The following is an 11,810-nucleotide window of genomic DNA, read 5'->3' as shown; positions in this document are numbered from 1 at the left end:
AACAACTTGAAGATCATGAAGAATGCAATGCATGAAATTTTCGAAAATAATTTTTAGAAAATTAAAAAGATGCAATTGACACCAAACTTAAAAGTTGACTCTAGACTCAAGCAAGAAACATCAAATTATTTTTGGTTTTTATGATTTTATTAATCTTTTCTTTTTTTTTCAAAAATTAATTGGGAAAAACGAAAAAGAAGAAATTTTTTTTTTGTATTTTTTGAAAATAGGAAATAAAAAGCTTAAAATTAAAATAAAATTACCTAATCTGAGCAACAAGATGAACCGTCAGTTGTCCAAACTCGAACAATCCCCGGCAACGGCGCCAAAAACTTGGTGTGCGAAATCGTGATCATTCCATTCCTTGGTAACGGTGCTAAAAACTCAATATGCACGTTTATGATCTTATATCTGTTTCACAAATTCGTACAACTAACCAGCAAGTGCACTGGGTCGTCCAAGTAATAAACCTTACGTAAGTAAGGGTCGATCCCACGGAGATTGTCGGCTTGAAGCAAGCTATGGTCACCTTGTAAATCTCAGTCAGGTGGATTAAATTGTATTAAGAAATTATAGTGGATGAAAATAAATTAAATATAAAATAGGATAGTGGTACTTATGTAATTCGTTGGTGAGAATTTCAGATAAGCGTATAGAGATGCTTTCGTTCCTCTGATCTCTGCTTTCCTGCTGTCTTCATCCAATCAATCCTACTCCTTTCCATGGCAAGCTTTATGTAGGGCATCACCGTTGTCAATGGCTACATCCCATCCTCCTGTGAAAATGGTCCAATGCACTGTCACTGCATGGCTAATCATCTGTCGGTTCTCGATCATACTGGAATAGGATTTACTATCCTTTTGCGTCTGTCACTACGCCCAGCACTCGCGAGTTTGAAGCTCATCACAGCCATCCCTTCCCAGATCCTACTCGGAATACCACAGACAAGGTTTAAACTTTCCGAATCTCAGGAATGGCCATCCATGGGTTCTAACTTATACCATGAAGACACTAATAACTCGGACTCGGTCCCCTGTATTAGATATCCAAGAGATATCCATTCAATCTAAGGTAGAACAGAAGTGGTTGTCAGGCACGCGTTAATAAGTTGAGAATGATGATGACTGTCATGATCATCACATCCATCATATTGAAGTGCGAATGAATATCTTAGAAGCGGAATAAGTTGAATTGAATAGAAAAACAGTAGTACTTTGCATTAATCCTTGAGGAACAGTAGAGCTCCACACCTTAATCTATGGTGTGTAGAAACTCTACCGTTGAAAATACATAAGTGATGAAGGTTCAGGCATGGCCGAATGGCCAGCCCTCACAAAAGTCTAAGATAGCATAAAACTAATCAAAGATGATCCGAAGATGTAAATACAATAGTAAAAAGTCCTATTTATACTAAACTAGTTACTAGGGTTTACAGAAATAAGTAATTGATGTAGAAATCCACTTCCGGGGCCCACTTCGTGTGTGCTTGGGCTGAGCATGAAGCTTTCACGTGGAGAGGTCATTTTTGGAGTTGAACGCTAGTTTGTAACGTGTTTCTGGCGTTGAACTCCACTTTGCAACTTGTTTCTGGCGCTGAACGCCAGACTGCAACATAGAACTGGCATTCAACGCCAGTTTGAGTCATCTAAATGCGGGCAAAGTATGGACTATTATATATTGCTGGAAAGCCCTGGATGTCTACTTTCCAACGCAATTAGAAGCGCGCCATTCGGAGTTCTGTAGCTCCAGAAAATCAACTTTGAGTGCAGGGAGGTCAGAGTCCATCAGCATCTGCAGTCCTTCTTCAACCTCTGAATCTGATTTTTGCTCAGGTCCCTCAATTTTAGCCAGAAAATACCTGAAATCACAGAAAAACACAAAACTCATAGTAAAGTCCAGAAATATGAATTTTAATTAAAAACTAATAAAAATATAATGAAAACTAATTAAATCATACTAAAAATAATGCCAAAAAGCGTATAAATTATCCGCTCATCAGAAATCAACAAGACCAAGGCCAAGATCAGAGACGCCATAACCCCAACAACAATGCAACTCACCAACACTCCACACAGAGGTCATACCAATACCCACCCAACAACAGCTCTCAACATCCATACCAAATTCAAAATGACCCTTCTCATCCTTCCAATCTCAACTCTCCATCATCGGAAGAAAGACTATCAAGGATTGAGACTCTACTTGAAGGTATATGCAAGGAGATTCAAGATAGTAAGATGTTCCGAGAGGAAGTGCGATCTAACCTGCAAAATCAAGATGCTGCCATCAAGAAACTTGAGATACAAATTGGCTACCTATTCCAGCAAGCTCCTGGCCATGACCTTTGCAGCAACATTGAGTCAAGGCCAAGGGAGAAGTGTCAAGCCATCACCCTCAAAAGTGGGAAGGAACTGAAGGAGACTTCCAAGCAATCACAAAAGAAAGATTCAATTGGAAATATGGAGGAGCAAGATGAAGTTCAAGTCCCCACCTCCAACTCACATCAAAAGGAAGGAGAGCTGAAGCCATATGTTCCGAAAGTCCCATATCCTCAACAACTGAAGAAGAAGGGGGATGACAGCCAATTCTCCAGATTTTTAGAAATCTTCAAGAAACTACAGATTAACATACCCTTTGTTGAAGCAATAGAGCAAATGCCGCTCTATTCCAAGTTCTTGAAGGAGTTGATGACCAAGAAGAGAAGCTAGAAGAACAACGATACTGTGATACTGACTGAAGAATGTAGTGCCATCATTCAGCATAAATTTCCCCAGAAAATGAAGGATCCTGGGAGCTTCCAGATTCCTTGTATTATAGGAGAAATAACAGTGGAAAAGGCTCTATGTGATCTAGGAGCCAGCATAAATCTGATGTCTGTAGCTATGATGAGAAAAATGAAGATTGAGGAGGCCAAACCAACAAAAATGGCCTTACAACTGGCAGACCGATCATTCAAGTTTCCTCACGGTATAGTGGAAGACTTGCTAGTGAAGGTAAGAGACTTTATCTTTCCAGCAGACTTTGTAGTGTTGGACATGAAGGAAGGAGCTAAGGCTTCTATCATCTTGGGCAGACCATTCTTAGCTACTGCCGGAGCTGTCATCGATGTCCAAAAGGGTGAACTGACCCTTAGACTACACAATGAAACAATGATGATCAATGTGTTCAAGGCCATGAACTATCCACAGGAACCATCGGGAGAATGTATGAGGTTAGACTCACTGGAAGATGTAGTACAAGAGACTTTTGAAGAAGAAGAACTTGAGGGATTAACAGAAGAGGAGGAATTAGCATCAAGTGAAGAAGCTGCAACAGCTGAGGTTCAAGTTCAGGGCACAATAGAGGAGAAGAATGGGAAGAAAGAAGCACCCAAACTTGAACTAAAGGCACTGCCACCCACTCTCAAGTATGCATATCTAGGAGAAAACGAAAGTTATCCAGTGATCATAAATTCATCCCTTAGCCAAGAACAAGTGGAAGAGCTACTTGAAGTATTGCAAAGGCACAAAGATGCCATAGGATGGACCCTTGCTGACTTGAAGGGAATCAGTTAGGCCATATGTATGCATAAAATACTGTTGGAAGATGATGCCAAACCATCCATTCAACTCCAAAGGAGGCTGAATCCAGTCATGAAGGAAGTGGTACAAAAAGAAGTCATGAAGTTGTGGCAAGGAGGAGTGATCTATCCGATCTCAGACAGCCCATGGTTCAGCCCTGTGCAAGTTATTCCAAAAAAAAAAAGAGGAATCACTGTAGTCCCAATGAGAAGAATGAACTAATCCCTACAAGGACCGTCACAAGATGGCGGATATGCATAGACTACAGAAAACTCAACGAAGCTACACGAAAAGATCATTTTCCCCTTCCTTTCATGGATCAGATGCTGGAAAGACTTGCAGGACATGCATATTATTGTTTTCTCGATGGTTATTCAGGATATAACCAAATAGTGGTTGATCCAAAAGACCAAGAGAAAACCTCCTTCACCTACCCATATGGAGTGTTTGCCTACAAGCGCATGCCATTTGGGCTATGCAATGCACCTGCAACTTTCCAACGCTGCATGCTTTCCATTTTTTCAGATATGATAGAAAAATTCATCGAAGTTTTTATGGATGACTTCTTAGTATTCGGAGACTCTTTTCCTAATTGCCTAGATCTCCTGGCCCTGGTATTAAAAAGATGTCAAGAAACTAATTTGGTCTTTAACTGGGAGAAATGTCACTTTATGGTGACAGGAGGAATAGTTCTTGGTCATAAGGTTTCTAACCAAGGCATTGAAGTGGACAGAGCCAAGGTGGAACTCATTGAAAAATTACCTCCACCAAGTGATGTCAAGGCAATTAGGAGTTTTCTAGGGCATGCTGGCTTTTACAGAAGGTTTATTAAAGATTTTTCAAAGATAGCCAAGCCCTTAAGCAATCTCCTTGTATCTGATACACTATTTATCTTTGATGAAAAGTGTATGCTGGCATTTGAAAACTTGAAAAAGAGGTTGTCCTCTGCCCCTATCATTTCCCCACCTGACTGGAACCTACCATTTGAACTGATGTGCGATGCATCTGATTTCGCAATTGGGGCAGTGTTAGGACAGAGGAAAGATAACTTGGTCCATGTGATATACTATGCCAGCAAAGTCCTCAATGATACTCAAAGAAACTATACCACTACTGAAAAGGAGTTGCTGGCAATAGTTTTTGCATTTGACAAGTTTAGATCATACCTCATTGGTGCCAAAGTGATTGTCTTTACAAATCACACAGCACTTAAATATTTGTTTGCCAAGCAAGAATCAAAACCAAGACTAATAAGATGGATCATATTATTGCAGGAATTCAATATTGAAATCAAAGACAAGAAAGGAGTGGAGAACAAGGTAGCAGATCACCTATCCAGAATCCCTCATGATAAAGGAGGAACACATGATACAAATGTAAATGAGTTCTTCCCAGATGAGCAGTTGATGACGATTTACAGAGCACCCTGGTTTGCAGATATTGTCAATTTTAAGGCAACTGGGGCTTTACATCCAGACATCAATAAACACCAGAAAAGAAAGCTCATCAATGACGCAAAGTATTTTGTTTGGGATGAACCATATCTCTTCAAGAAGTGTTCAGATGGAATTCTGAGAAGATGTGTCTCGGAAGAAGAGGGACGAGAGGTCTTGTGGAACTGCCACAGCTCATGCTATGGAGGCCATTTTGGAGGGGACAGAACTGCAGCCAAGGTATTACAAAGCGGATTCTTTTGGCCCACCCTTTTCAAGGATGCCAAAGAACTGGTAAAGAATTGCAATGAATATCAAAGAGCTGGAAACTTACCCAAAAGAAATGAGATGCCACAAAATTTCATCTTAGAACTGGAACTGTTTGATGTGTGGGGCATCGATTTCATGGGACCTTTCCCAACCTCATATTCAAACAAGTATATTTTGGTAGTAGTGGATTACGTTTCCAAGTGGGTAGAGGCTATTGCAACCCCAACGAATGATAACAAGGTGGTCATGAACTTCCTCAGAAAGAATATCTTTAGCCGGTTCGGAGTCCCAAGAGCACTCATCAGTGATGGAGGGAGCCATTTTTGTAACAGACAACTAGAAGCTCTCCTCCTATGATACGGGGTGAAACACAAGATTTCCACGCCTTACCACCCCCAAACAAGTGGGCAAACTGAGATATCTAACAGAGAGCTAAAAAGGATTATGGAAAAGACTGTGGGAGCATCAAGGAAGGATTGGTCGAAGAAGCTGGATGATGATCTTTGGGCATACAGAACGGCATTCAAAACACCAATCGGGATGTCCCCATACCAACTGGTGTATGGAAAGGCTTGTCATCTACCATTGGAGCTGGAACACAAAGCCCTCTGGGCTCTCAAGCTACTAAATTTTGATAGCACTGCTGCTGGTGAAAAGAGGGTCTTGCAGCTGCAAGAAATGGAGGAGTTCAGATCTCAAGCCTATGAAAATGCTAAGATTTATAAAGAAATGGCAAAGAGAAGGCATGACCTCCATTTAACACCCAGAAGCTTCGAAGAAGGACAGCAAGTGCTCCTCTACAATTCTAAATTAAGACTCTTCCCTGGGAAACTCAAATCAAGGTTGTCAGGACCCTTTCTTGTCACAAAGGTCTCGCCGTATGGGCACATAGAAATCATGGAGGAAAGTTCAAAGAGGATGTTCACTGTTAACGGACAGAGGCTCAAACACTACATGGGCAACATGGGGGAAAACCCTAAAGTGAAGTATCACCTCAAGTGATGGAGGAATCGTCGAGCTAGCGACGCTAAAAGAGCGCTTCGTTGGGAGGCAACCCAACCTAAGGTAGTTCTCTTTTCATTTGCATTTTAATAAAAATCACAAGTAGTTTCCCCCGTATTGTGAGGAGCTAAGTTTGGTGTTACACACCAAAACAATACAACAGTGAGTGTGTAATTCTAAGTTTGGTGTTCCACCAAAGATTTCAGTTAGAATCACACTACACTCCTTCAAGGGCAAATTGCTAGATCCAACCAATCAGGGGAACCACTTAACAGTAGTTAGTTTCTAGTTGCCTTGCTGATAACAACACATGAGATTTTCTGCATGCATTCAACCTGCTGTATTAGACAAGGAACTAAGTTTGGTGTTCACACACCAAGTTAAGTTCCGAAATGCACAAGCATACATGCATACTAACTATCTCTCAAGTGCTTTGGAGACAAGCAACTTCCAATAACTTTGCAAGGATTCAATTAATCTTTTGGAAAAACAGTGCACCATCATCCAAGGAAGCGAGGAAGGATGCAGAAGCTATGGAGGATGACAACAAATGGGTAGTTGGAAGGCATCACCAAAAGGTTGTATTGTTACTTGATTCCATATGCTTGGAAATAATCAATTTGGAAGTCTGAATGTGCCCTTGATTAATAGTCACTCTTTAAGCTTAATTCACTAGAATTTGATGTTTGTTTTTGCTTAGGTCTATGCTTGCTAGTCAAGTTGCCTGTTTTCATTTTCATCTTGCTTATTTTATGCTTGTCCTTTTAAGCTAAATAAAAAAAAGAGATGTTATGAAAGACCAGAGTGATGTTCAAGTTGTGGAGTAGGTTCTTAAATTTGTGGTGTAGTAATCACTTAGCTAAGTTGGTTCACCAACAAGGTGGGAAGGCAACTATCTGTCCTGAATCATATACTTGAAACACACCCCATGAGACTAGCTAAATAATAAGATCCTAATAAGAAAAAGGAAAAGAACAATAAGAGTTGAAAAAGAAAGAAAAGTTAATAAAGAATAAGGCTAGGCACCAAGGGTTTGAAACTTGAGGGATGTGTCTATGGTGCTCTTGTACCAAGGATCTGCTTGGATGAATAAGTTCTTAGGAGTGCTTCATCACTTGGTAACTTGGGTTAACTAACCCGGGATTATCAACTGAAAATCCACTATCAAGAGCAACCTTGCTACAAAACATTTAGTAACCCAAAGAGGTGCTGGACACCAAGACCTCAAGGAAAGAAAATAACAAACCATGTGCCTGTGGTGTGCATGTATGGGGGAGAGAGACTTGAGGGAGTAAGTCCTTAGGGGTGTTTCAACATCCAGCACCTTGAACCAACTGGTTTGGGAATGTTGGCTGAAAGCTTATCTTAAAGAGTCGCCCCCTCACAGAACACTTAGCCTAAGGATGAAATAAACCTTGGAAAGACAAAGGGATTAATAAATAAAAGTCTCAAAGGGTATAATCAAGTGAGTATTCCAGGGCATGATAAAGGTCTGAAAGCTAGTAAAGGAATGAACCTAAGTTGCTATGCATGAAACCCCATAAAATCAAGAACATGACTTCCACAATAATGATTCATTCATCTTGTCATTTCATACATCATTCTCTTGTTCCAGTACTTGCTTAGGGACAAGCAAGCTTTAAGTTTGGTGTTGTGATGTCAGGGCATTTTGGCCAGTTTCACTGACCTTTTCTTTATGGTTTTAAGGTAGTTTCATGTATTTTCTTAGGAAATAAGCAAGTTTTGGGTAAATAATCACTTACATCTTGATTCAAGCAAACATTGTGAATTTTACATGATTTCATGAGAATTATGCATGAATTAAAGGACAAATTGAATGATGCATGTCTCATAACTTGGATTAGAGCTTTGGTGCACTTTATTGCTTGATTTCAGGACAAAGGAAGCAAGGAAGAACCACGTTAGTAGCCACGTTAGTCTAGCTAACGTGACCACTAACGTGGAATGAAGGCTAGCTTGCAACGTTAATGAGAAAAGTGATTGCCAATAACGCCTTCGTGAGCCATCATAGCCCACGTCAGTTGCCACGTTAACTATGTTAACATGGAAGCTAACGTGGAAGAGAAGTAGAACTCCAACGTTAGTGGTAAAAGTAAGTGCCACTAACATTCCAAAAGGGGCAATTGGCCACGTTAAGAGCCACGTTAACTTAGTTAACGTGAGCTCTAACATGGAAGAAGAAGATGATGCTAACGTTAGTGACACTCACCTTTGTCACTAACGTTGGATTGAGCCACTATGAGGCACGTTAGTTGCCACGTTAATTACATTAACGTGGAAGCTAATGTGGAGAAGAGGGATGATGAGCCAACGTTAGTGACACTCACCTTTGTCACTAACGTTGGAGATGGCTATCAATACCACGTTAGAAGTCACGTTAACCTAGTTAACGTGAACTCTAACGTGGGAAGTAGGGGCGTTCTGAAGCGTTAGTGACAAAGGTAAGTGTCACTAACGCTCTCGAAGATTTGGCAAGCCTACGTTAAAGGCCACGTTAACTATTCTAACGTAGGAAGAAAGGGGTACTCTCAACGTTATTGAAAAAGGTAAACCCCAGTAACATTTGCGAAGGGCCATGGGTCAACGTTAGTGGTCACGTTAGTGCCACTAACGTTGAAGTTAACGTGGACCACTTTGGGTTAGGAACGTTAGTGAAAAAGGTGATTGTCACTAACGTTCTCAACCCCACATTTTCACTTAACGTTAACACCACTAACGCCCTAAGCTAAAGTCCCTGCCTACTTCACACTTTCTCTACAAGTAAAGCTGAGCCCACTGAAGAAGATAACTGCTTCAACTCAAGATCCAAAGGCCCATATCCAAGACTTGAAGAGCCAACTAGAAGATCAAAAGAATAGTATAAATAGGGAGAGCTTTGAACTAGAAAGGAGCTTTTGGCATTATTAGAATTACTCTCTGTATTTTACTTTCTCTGCACTTCTAGTTTAACTTTCAGAATGTACTCTCCATCTTTGCTTTCCATTCCTAGAGCTATGAATAACTAAACCCCTTTCATTGGGTTAGGGAGCTCTGTTGTAATTTGATGGATCAATAATAGTTTTCATTATTCTTCTTCTTTCTTTTCTCTTGATTTTACTAGAAAGCTTTCAATCCTCATCCAATTGAGTAGTTATCTTGGAAAAGAAGCTATTCATACTTGGATCTCTTCTGAACCTTGGAAAAGGGATGAAGAGATCATGCTAGAAATATTTTCTCATGTTGGACCAAATTGGGGTTTGGGCGGATATGGTGACATATAATTCTCCCAATACTTTGATTTGGAAATACATGTGGTATAATCAATGACCACAGTTCATCTCTTCTCATGAGCAATTAGACCAAGGAATTGGCTATTGATCTGATTTGAGAGATTGAATTACCAAGAAATTGGAATTCAATCACCTAAGATTGCCAAGGAGATCAATGAATGCATTGATTGAGGAAGAGATGAAAATGAACTTGATCCGGAGAATGCAACATCTCCAAAGCCCAATGAATTCCCCATTTCTGATCTTACCCATTCTCTTTACTTTATGCCATTTACTTTCATGCTAAACTTCCCTTCCCCATTTAAGATTCTGCAATTTACTTCCCGTCATTTATTTTCTGCTATTTACTTTCCCGCCATTTAATTTCCTGCAATTCTCAACTCACTTTCTGCTTAGCTCAACTAGAATATTCTTCCAATTAAAGTTGCTTGACCAATCAATCCCTGTGGGATTCGACCTCACTCTACTGTGAGTTTTTACTTGACGAGGGAGATTTGTTAAGGGACAAGTTTCCGTGCATCAATGGTACAGTTAACCATACATGGATCTGGATCACTACATTTTTCAGGTATATTTCCCATTAAAGCAGATATAGAACCACCTAAAGGAATAGTTTTTAATTCATTAATTTTATCTTTATGTATGCACAAATCCTTTAGAAACTTTCCGTATTTAGGTACCTGTTGAATAACATCAAAAAGGGGAACAGTTACCTCAACCTTTTTGAATATTTCTATCATTTTGGGATCAAGTTCCATCTATTTTCTGGGCTTCCTTGCAAGTTTTGGAAATGGAATAGGAGGGGCGCGATTTGTAGCTTCAGCATCCCTTGGGGCTTCATTCTGTGGTTGAGCTTCTTCTTCTTCAATTATGACCTGTACCTCCTCTTCTTCTTCAGCATCTTCCACTTCCACCACATCCTCTGCTGGCACGTGTACTGGTGGGTTTGGCTCCTCATGGTTCCTCTCCTGTAATGTGGTTCCAGACCTCAAAGTGATGGTGTTGATGCCACCTTTGGGATTAGGCAGTGGTTGAGAAGGAATTCCATTAGAGCTTGAAGGTTGATGTGTGGAATTAAGTGAGGAATCCATCCGGGAGACGAGATCTTGTAAAGTGACAGTCACGCCATTCAGACTAGAGTTCAGTTACGCTTGCATGTCTTGTTGTCCTTGCACAAGAGAACGGAACATCTCGTCATTTGATGAGGAATTAGAATAAGCAGTCTGAGAAACATGTTGTTGGTTTGCTGGGGTCCTTGTGATTGTCTTAGGTGAGGTGCCCTGTAAGGTTGGTTCTGATTCTGCTATCTGTTGTTGTTATTGTTATTCCACCTCTGGTTTCCATTATTGTCTCTGCCTCCTCTGTTAAAGTTATCCCTCCAGTCATGGTTAGAATTATCTCTCCAGCCTTGGTTCGAGTTGTCCTGCCATCCATGTTTATTGTTGCCACCTTAGTTGTAGTTGCCACCTTGTTGATTGTATCCTTGATTCAGGCGGTCGTAGAAGTTGTGAGTGGCTGCCACAGTGTTGTCTTCCTGGAACTGCGGGCATTCATCAGTATAATGACTATAATCAGCACAGATCCCGCATACTCTTTGTGGAACTAACTGTTGGCTTTGTTGTGGTGAAGGCTGAGCTTGTTGTATTTGTTTTTTATTTAACTGCATCTGCTTCAGTAGGTTGGTCATTTCACATATACTCTGGGTGAGAGCAGTAGTCTCTTTGCTAGAGAAAACTTCGGCAACAGCCTTGGGATGGCTGCACCTGTGCCTGTGATTCCTAGTGGACTCAGCTAAGTCACTGATCAGCTGCCAAGCTTTATCTGCGGTTTTGTACTTTTTCATGGAACCATTACTGGCACCTTCCAGTGTAGTCTTATCCTGGGGGTTCATGCCTTGAGTGAAGTAGCTGATCAATACTAGTTTACCAATCATGTGATGGGGACATACGTCCAGGAGATTGTTGAAGCGCTCCCAATATTCATAGAGAGTCTCTGATTCACCTTGAACAATGCAGGAGATCTCTTTTCTCAGTTTATCTGTGACTTCAGATGGGAAGTATTTTTCCAAAAATTATCTCCTGAGTGTATCCGAATTGGTAACAGTTGCTTCAGGTTGGGAATAGTACCACTCCCTTGCCTTTCTCTCAAGAGAAAATAGGAAAGCGGTTAACAGAATAGAAGTTTCATCTGCACTATGATGTCTAACAGTAGAACAGGCTGTCTGGAAATCCCTAAGGTGCTTGATAGGCTCTTGG

The 11,810-nt window shown here is 40.6% G+C and overlaps 1 non-coding gene across 1 annotated transcript; it reads left to right on the top strand.

Moving 5' to 3' along the window:
• Positions 1-11,482: 11,482 nt before the first annotated feature.
• LOC112780990 (small nucleolar RNA R71) lies at positions 11,483-11,590 on the top strand. Its single transcript, XR_003191792.1, has one exon. It is a non-coding gene; the product is annotated as a small nucleolar RNA R71 (small nucleolar RNA).
• Positions 11,591-11,810: the final 220 nt, after the last annotated feature.

Source organism: Arachis hypogaea, chromosome 19, assembly GCF_003086295.3.
Source record: "Arachis hypogaea cultivar Tifrunner chromosome 19, arahy.Tifrunner.gnm2.J5K5, whole genome shotgun sequence".
NCBI lineage: Eukaryota > Viridiplantae > Streptophyta > Magnoliopsida > Fabales > Fabaceae > Arachis > Arachis hypogaea.
The sequence above is the reverse complement of the archived record's forward strand: the minus strand, read 5'-3'. Positions and strand labels throughout refer to the sequence as shown.